Genomic DNA, 8,270 nt, shown 5'->3' with positions numbered 1-8,270 from the left:
CCGTGAAATTCCTGATCTATATTTACTGCCAGTAACATTCCCACAATAATGTTATTTCGAATGAATTCCCTAACTAATACCTACAACAGTATTACTACTCGATAGGTTATGTATACAAGTTAAATACTTTATAGTTTCTTTGATAACACTTCCAAGCACTAGGTATTTCGACAGCTCTTCCTACAACTATCGTGTCTTAAATACATCTCATAATGCTAGTTAGCACCTGAAAGATACATTAATGCTACAAATGTCCTTATATATATATATATATATATATATATATATATATATATATATATATATATATATATATATTTCTTTGTATTGCAATAAGTGAATGAATCGTGAAATTTGAGCTTCAAAGCCAAGCCACCTGGGCACTTTCAGGCATCCAGCTTAAGACAGTAATGAGGGCGTTGGAAGTGGATGGACAACAAAGTAAAGACTAGGAAGTCTTATATGAACTGTAGTAGTACATAGATGGTTCTATTGTGAAATAAGTCAGAACGGTTGAACAGCAAGATGGATGAAGAGAAGCGGCAACGGATGTAAAGTAAAAGGTTAAAAGAGTGGATGCAGCTTGTGGTCGGAGGGACACTGGAAACGCTCTTTAGTAATGCCCACAGTCCACCGCGTGAGGTACACTGACGGCACTATACTCTCCTTACAGGAATAGTTTCACTATAGTAGATTCATCAACTGTGCAATCCGATGTTCTACGGCCAGTCCCTACACATCAGATGCACGGTTGATGTGAATCTACTATAGCCACAATGTCCCCTCATAACTTCTCGACTTCCTAGGCAGCTTTCATTTCAAGGTGACTAATTATAACAAACTTGTAACGGAGCGGGCAAATAAACGAAAAAAAAGCGACCCTGTATAGCCCAAAAATTAGTTTTCTCGGGAAAAAGAGCTTCTACTCTCTGAAGATTTGAAAAAGAGGGGGGCCACTACAGTGAAAGCTTCCAAACCCCCTCCCCCCAATTTCCTTCCTCTATTTTTTTTTTTTTTCAGATAACAAGTCTATGTGACAGAAAACCTTCGTTTTCAGGTTCATTGAAAACAGAAACCAATACGGAGTCCGGAGTTTTAAATAGCAAAAACCAAGCGATTACCGAAACACCTACCAGCAACCTAATGCACACAGCACCCAATACGTTTTGTGGGATATAGCCTATCCTACCAACCTCCACCCCAGCCACCACCCAACCCCCAAAACCCATGGAAGGAGGCTGCCTAGAGGCTGCCTGGATCCACCAAGGCCATCTGGACCCGCCCCGTAGGACGTGATAAATAGAGAAATACGTTTGAAGTTCTTAAGAGCACGACCGAATGGGAGGACTGCCTGGACGTTCAAATCAGAAACCGAATTTAGTGACAAGGACGCACTTAGACCGTTTGCTGAAGCACACAAAACACTACAGGAGGTTCTCGGTAGTACGGGCTTCGCCAACCTGAAGAAAACACAAGGTAAGAGTGGCACTTCGGTGATTTGTACGTCATTTGTAGCGTTGGCATTCCTGGCGTCTTCAAATCTTTGTTGACATAAGGCAAACACTGCCACGAGGAGAGTCACACACACACACACACTATATATATATAATATGTGTGTGTGTGTGTGTGTGTGTGTGTGTGTGTTTGTGCTGTGTTTTGGAGGGAATTATGACTGTACGAAAGTTCGTCGATTCACTCGAACCGCCGACCACGAGAACTAACGACGTTCAGTGAATCTATAACGTATGCACACATACATAACATATCAGACATTATATAAAATATTATATATATATATATATATATATATATATATATATATATAAATATATATATATATATATATATATATATATATTGGGATATATATATATATATACATATATATATAATAAATATATATAAATATATATAATATTATTATTATATATATATTATATGTATATATATATTTATCATATATATATATATATATATATATGTATATATATATATATATGTATATATATGTATGTATTGATGTATATATGTATATATATATATATATATATATATATATATATATATATATATATATATATAGTCAAGAAGTTCGTCGTCTCGCTCGAACCGCCGAACACGAGAACCCACGACATTCAGTGACGCCTTAAAGTATGCACATACTATACATATAATATATGTGTATGTATATATATATATATATATATATATATATATATATATATATTGTTATTTGCGACTTTACAAAATTTACCAAAGGTGAACCTAGTAACTGGGAAGCACTGTTGACGTTTTTGGAAAGACATAACCATTGCTTTTTAATTAACCTTTCCGGAAATTAAAATGTCAAAAGGAATTTAGCCTTAACTTTTGAACTATGCAAAATGGTGACTCTAACATTGCCTTACATGATCCTCTCATGAAACGATGCACAAAGGGGGTCAAGATGAAAGTCATACTTTGAGGTCTAAGGTCAAACATGAATTTGAACTTGGTCATAAAGTTTGAACTCTGAAATAGAGACTTCATATTCGTCATGCATAATTCCCCACCAATTTTGCCAATAAGGGAAAGTTAAATTTCCAGGTCATGCTTAGGATGTTTAAGGTCAAATAACTTCCCACTTTATGCGAACTTCATAAAATGTTAACACAGTGCACAGTAAGGTCAGTCGAACGTCAGAGGTCGCATAAGAATCTATCATTGCATATGACTTTTGAACAATACAGGACAGACTTCATATTCAGCATGCATAACCCAAATTGGAAGACGGTATCTTAAATATTGCAAACGTAATTGCCAATGTCAAAGCCTAATAGTTTGATTATTAACCTCCAAATCTGAACTTGTCCTTAAACATTGACTCACAAACAACGGCAATTACTTTTGTAATATAAAGATACCATCTTCCAATTTGAGTGTCAATAATCCACAAATAATGTTGCAAAGTGAGGTCAATGTCCTACTTCATTGGTCAAATGCCAAATGAGAATTTAATTTTTCCCATATCTCATTAGCGATAGATTCCAAGTTTAGAAGCCACACTACAGTAATCTGATGCGCAGAGTACCATGAAAATCAATTTCCAAGTCATAATAAGGGGTAAAAAGCAAACACGAATTTAACCTTAGCTATAAGTTTTGCACTACATAATAGGCTATATTTTTCACACATCGTCCACTAACAAAGCCATGCCCAGAGTGAATCCAGATCCTTCATCTACATAGTTTCAACTTTCTTTCATTTCTAGTCAATGTCCAGACTTCACGTCCACAATGAGAAGTTGACTCAAACATCCATCTCCGGGCATTCCTCACCATTAGCTTACAAAGGCAATGAAATTCTCTTCCAAATCATTAGAACACTTCCTGCTGCCTTCCTTGCTTCATCTATTCTGTCACTCACCTGTTTTCTAGTTCCTACTATCACCCATTAGGTACATTTATACCAGATTTTCACGGTAGAAGTTTGATCTGATGACCAGGTACTCAAATAACTTGGTTTACTCAATACTGTTTACATTCATTATAACTCCTAAATGCCACATGAATACCGAGCAGTCCTGTGTATAATACACCTGAAGACCCACACTACAAAATTTTAATCACAACCAGCGCCTTCCACATTTTTTATGCTGATGAATATTATATTTTTTGTATTTTTTTCATAACAAACTCTTGAACAATACACCCTCATCCTTGCCTGAACCTACAGTGTTATACCCCTAGCAATCCTCTTGGGACATTATTGTTCCAATCTGAAACCTACCGCACAACTTCCCTGGTATAACTAATATTATCCCACCCACATATTCCTTAAAGTCTCTATCATCTTCGCCTCTATACAGTGGAAACCATGGTTATTCCTCTCACCCATTTCTCCAAGACCTTTCCCTCATCCAGACATGAGTCATACTTTCACCACCTTGACATTACCCTGCTTGTAATCCCATCACAATATGAAGTTTTAGAACTTTGTCAAACCATCTAATTACCTCCTTACATTCTCCACAGCCACTTCACATACAATCTCAAAACTTACAATAACCTTACCTGACAAGCATCATTCAGCGCTCCCTCTCAACTATCTTCCACATTTAACCAATCTTCAAAATACACACTCAATTGACAAAGAACTACGTTGACTTCAGAGTACATATCTCGATTCGCAGCTTTCATTCTCACATCTTTTTGTTCATGAACATTCTCTTTAATTTACTTCCCTCCAGAAAAGTCTATTCTTCCTACAGACTTGCTAGCCTTCTCCCATCCATCTTTCTCTGTCATTTTATTCTCTAGTATCCTAACCATCCTCCTTTACCAATAAAAATGATCTCTTTCGTCATGCAGTTATACCTAGAATAATTTTTTTTTTTTTTCTACACAACTTTTCATTCCTTACCCTCCACCTTGTATATTCCATCTTACTATCCTACTCAACTCTAACTGCTTATCCTATGACTACGTCATGTAATTTTAAACAATCGTCATTTATTTGCTCCACCAGCATCTAACCCACTGCCTTTTCCTTAAACCTTTTCAGCCCCTCCTCTTCAACTTGAACTCACATCTATCTTGACTTTTATTTCAACCAAATAACAATCATATATACTTCCAGTCAATGCTCATTTCACCATCAACTGTATTAAGATAGATTCTATGAAACTTCAATTTTTTCCTCAGTACACAAACTCCTTTATAAATACCTACCTTACTTTTTTTTTTTTTGCCCCTTACCTTTGCATTTAAACCACCTAACACTACCACTCTTTTACATTCTAATAACCCAATTACGCATAGATTGACTCTATTTAACAGTGTCCTTAACTCATTCTTTCCATTCTTAGACAACGGTCATTCTCTGCTGCAAATCTTTCTCCTGACAAAGCCAATATTATGCATAAATCCTCAAAGTAACACATTTATACATTTTTTTTCACCCCTTCCCAAGTCCCTACTAACACAACAAGCACAGCCCCTCCCCAAGACCAGCACCTTTTTTGGGTGCCAAAGACAAAATCTCATTCTTCCTTCCATTCCTGCACACACTACACTTTTCCATGTCTCACGTGTGCCTAAATACCCAACGTATCTACTTGTAAAAATCAACAGCCAATTGATTCATTTAAGCTCTTCACTTCATTCAGACACATTCAAAGCCTCAAAATTTCAGACCTCATTTTAATACGGTTTTGTGATATCAGTACATGATATGAGTACAATCCTCCAAAGTCCATGGCCTCTGCCGTTTGATGACTTTCAGAACCCCCACAGCAGCAAAAATGCTATTATCTTTATTCTTAAGAATACCCACAGAAGTGTAACAACACGTGCTTGCTACGTGGGGTCCAAGAAAAAGACTCATCTGCCATTTGAGATACAGTTCCTTCAACAAAAGGTTTTGTTTGTATGGTGTTTTTACGTTGCATGGAACCAGTGGTTATTCAGCAACGGGTCCAACGGCTTTACGTGACTTCTGAACCACGTCGAGAGTGAACTTCTATCACCAAAAATACACATCTCAAACACCTAAATGGTATGCCCGAGATCGAACTCGCAGCCACCGACCTGACAAGCAAAGGCCATACCACCACCAGCCACTGAGGCGCTTCCAGTAGTGCAATATTCAGTAAATTCGTATACCTACATAATGAATGTAGTTATTGCTGGCCTCAAGAAAAAGAGCCTCATTCCCCCAACACATACATATACTAATATATATATATACATATATAATATTATAACTATAATATAAATAAATATGTATATATAATATAATGTGTGTGTATGTGTACAGACTCTCGAATTCAGTGGAGCTTGGGTTCACAGTATTGATTATCTCAGAACTTTCGCCAATAAATGTAATATTCTAACCTTTGCAACCATTCAAGTAAACTCAGAGATGACTCACATAGGCCGGAAATGTGAATACAACTATAAAAATTTAGGCGGCTACGAATGCATATAATACACACATATATTACTCTATTTTACCATTGAAACTATATTGTTTAGGGATAACAACCAGTAACACTCGAATAAAATCTACTCAAACAATTACAAACTACAAACAACATCGTCCACAGTTAAGAAAAATACAACAGGGTAAAGTTAGAGACAATGCATGCGTGGTTGCCAATGTAGAGGAAACTGAAAATCACACTGTAAGCACTTAAAAATATATAACTTTTTTTATTTGTTTTCATGAATTCTTTCACTTCTTTGATTTTTTCTTCTTTTTTGAAGTTGCAGTTCACAAAAGAATTACAGATCTTTATCTCGGCTTCCTAATCGCACGTCATCAACGTTTGTCTGGCTAAAAGTTTGTCTCTTTGGTGCGATATGACTAAAATATTTAGCTCAATCATGACCCAACAGCATAAAGCTGTCAGTGTTGCCAAAAAAAAAAAGTTTTTTTTTTGCTAACAAGAGGCCAATGGGAAGTAATGACCCTAGGGGAAAAATTTAAAAATTGTTTTTTTTTTTTTTTTTTAATTTTTTTGGGTTTTTCTAGAAGCTATATTATGTGGCCTCATATGCTCTGGTTATCCACTATTAGACTATTTGGGCTCAACGGGTCAATTGTGAGGCACACGACCTCTGCAGCTATACCACCAGGGTGCAAAAACACTGTAACATGTGATAAATGTTTCTCCCTCGTGTAAAAAAGTTAAGTATCTTAGTTTTACCAGACCACTGAGCTGATTAACAGCACTCTTAGGGCTGGCCCGAAGGATTAGATATTTTTACGTAGCTAGGAACCAATTGGTTACCTGGCACGGGATCTACAGTTTACTGTGGGATCCGAACCACATTATATCGAGAAATGAATTCCTATCACCAGAAATAAATTCCTCTGATTTCCCCGTTTTGGCCAAGAGAAAGAGAATCGAACTTCGGACCACCGGATTAGTAGCCGAGCGCGAAAACCACTCGTCCAACGAGGAACTCTCCCTCGTGTAGAAACTGCTCTTTTCTGGGGATGGCGGATTGGTGTACAAAAAATAAAAAATAAAAATATAAAAATAAAAAATAAAAAACTTCTAACAAGACTCCAATATCTTTACAACAAAAGCCCAATTTTCTTATAAGCCCATAATCTATACAAAACAAAGGATCTATATCTACAGAACTTCAAAGCCACCAAAGGCCGGTTTAAAAAACTCCAAACTGTCATATCATTACCATAACTTAGGGGCTGTTCTACAAGCAATACCCGGCGCTGGCTTAACCTGAACTAACAGCCACCTTTGTCAGTTATTGTAAGCCGAGGATGAGCAGAGGTATACCCTACTCGAAAGGTTCTTGTAAACAATATAAACTCCTTTATAAATAGTTTGGACAGAGCTTCTGGTCTGCCCAACATGAAAAGAAAACAAATATTTCAGATACATCAGATTCTGCCGATCAAGCAGCAACAACTAAAAAGTTTCCAAACTCTATCAAGTTACTCACAGAGCAAAATTATTTACCACAACAGGCATTCAACGCTGATGAAGGGTCAAGCACCAGGTTTTCAGGTAGGAAATGAGACTGATGCTGTCGTTCTGTGCTAATGCCACTAAGTTAATGATGAGCCCTGAAGGGAACAGGTGCAATGGAAAAAAATATACCTACACTACAATCCCGTCCGCATGTTGTAAAATGGATAAAATGAAACTGGTTAACCTTCCTTGGATGTGCCCCAACATGAAAAGAAAATAGGGTAAATTCGAAAAATAAATCATTATAATTCTTAAATAAAGAAAATATGAAAAGAAAAAACTTTCATGAAACAAGCGCGAACATGAACAATGATTTTCAAAGCACGTTCTACAAATAGCAAGCTCAAGAGAAGAAAATTGACATATAAATACTTAAAAGCAAAACCAACAAGTCGAATCATTTCACTGGGAATCAAGTCCACTAGGGAGGAAGGAGGAAAGACTAGCCGAACAAGTATATAATAATGATTAAGAATGAACATTACACACACACACACACACACACACACACACACACACACACACACACACATATATATATATATATATATATATATATATATATATATATATATAATATATATATATATATATATATTTTATAATATATGTATATATATTATATATACATATATATATATATAATATATATATATATATATATATATATCATATATAGATATATACACTGATACATACATATTTATGTATGGTATATATACACATATATACTTTATACACAGTATATATAATAGTTGTTACTAATCTACGTAAAAGCATACATACT

At 35.8% G+C, this 8,270-nt stretch overlaps 1 protein-coding gene across 2 annotated transcripts in view; it reads left to right on the top strand.

The window, feature by feature from the left end:
- The window catches only part of LOC135195023 (uncharacterized), a 165,299-nt gene that overhangs the window by 107,771 nt on the left and 49,258 nt on the right, over positions 1 to 8,270 (top strand). The window contains exon 1 of one of the 2 annotated variants that reach the window (XM_064221324.1): positions 1,306 to 1,476. The exons of the other annotated variant lie outside the window; for it this stretch is intronic. The gene's annotated coding sequence lies outside the window, so the exon portion shown is untranslated. Of the gene's footprint in view, positions 1 to 1,305; positions 1,477 to 8,270 lie in introns of those variants that run through there. 2 annotated transcript variants of the gene reach the window in all.

Source organism: Macrobrachium nipponense, chromosome 15, assembly GCF_015104395.2.
Source record: "Macrobrachium nipponense isolate FS-2020 chromosome 15, ASM1510439v2, whole genome shotgun sequence".
In the NCBI taxonomy this organism is placed as follows: Eukaryota; Metazoa; Arthropoda; class Malacostraca; order Decapoda; family Palaemonidae; genus Macrobrachium; species Macrobrachium nipponense.
This window is presented reverse-complemented; position numbering and strand designations above follow the sequence as displayed.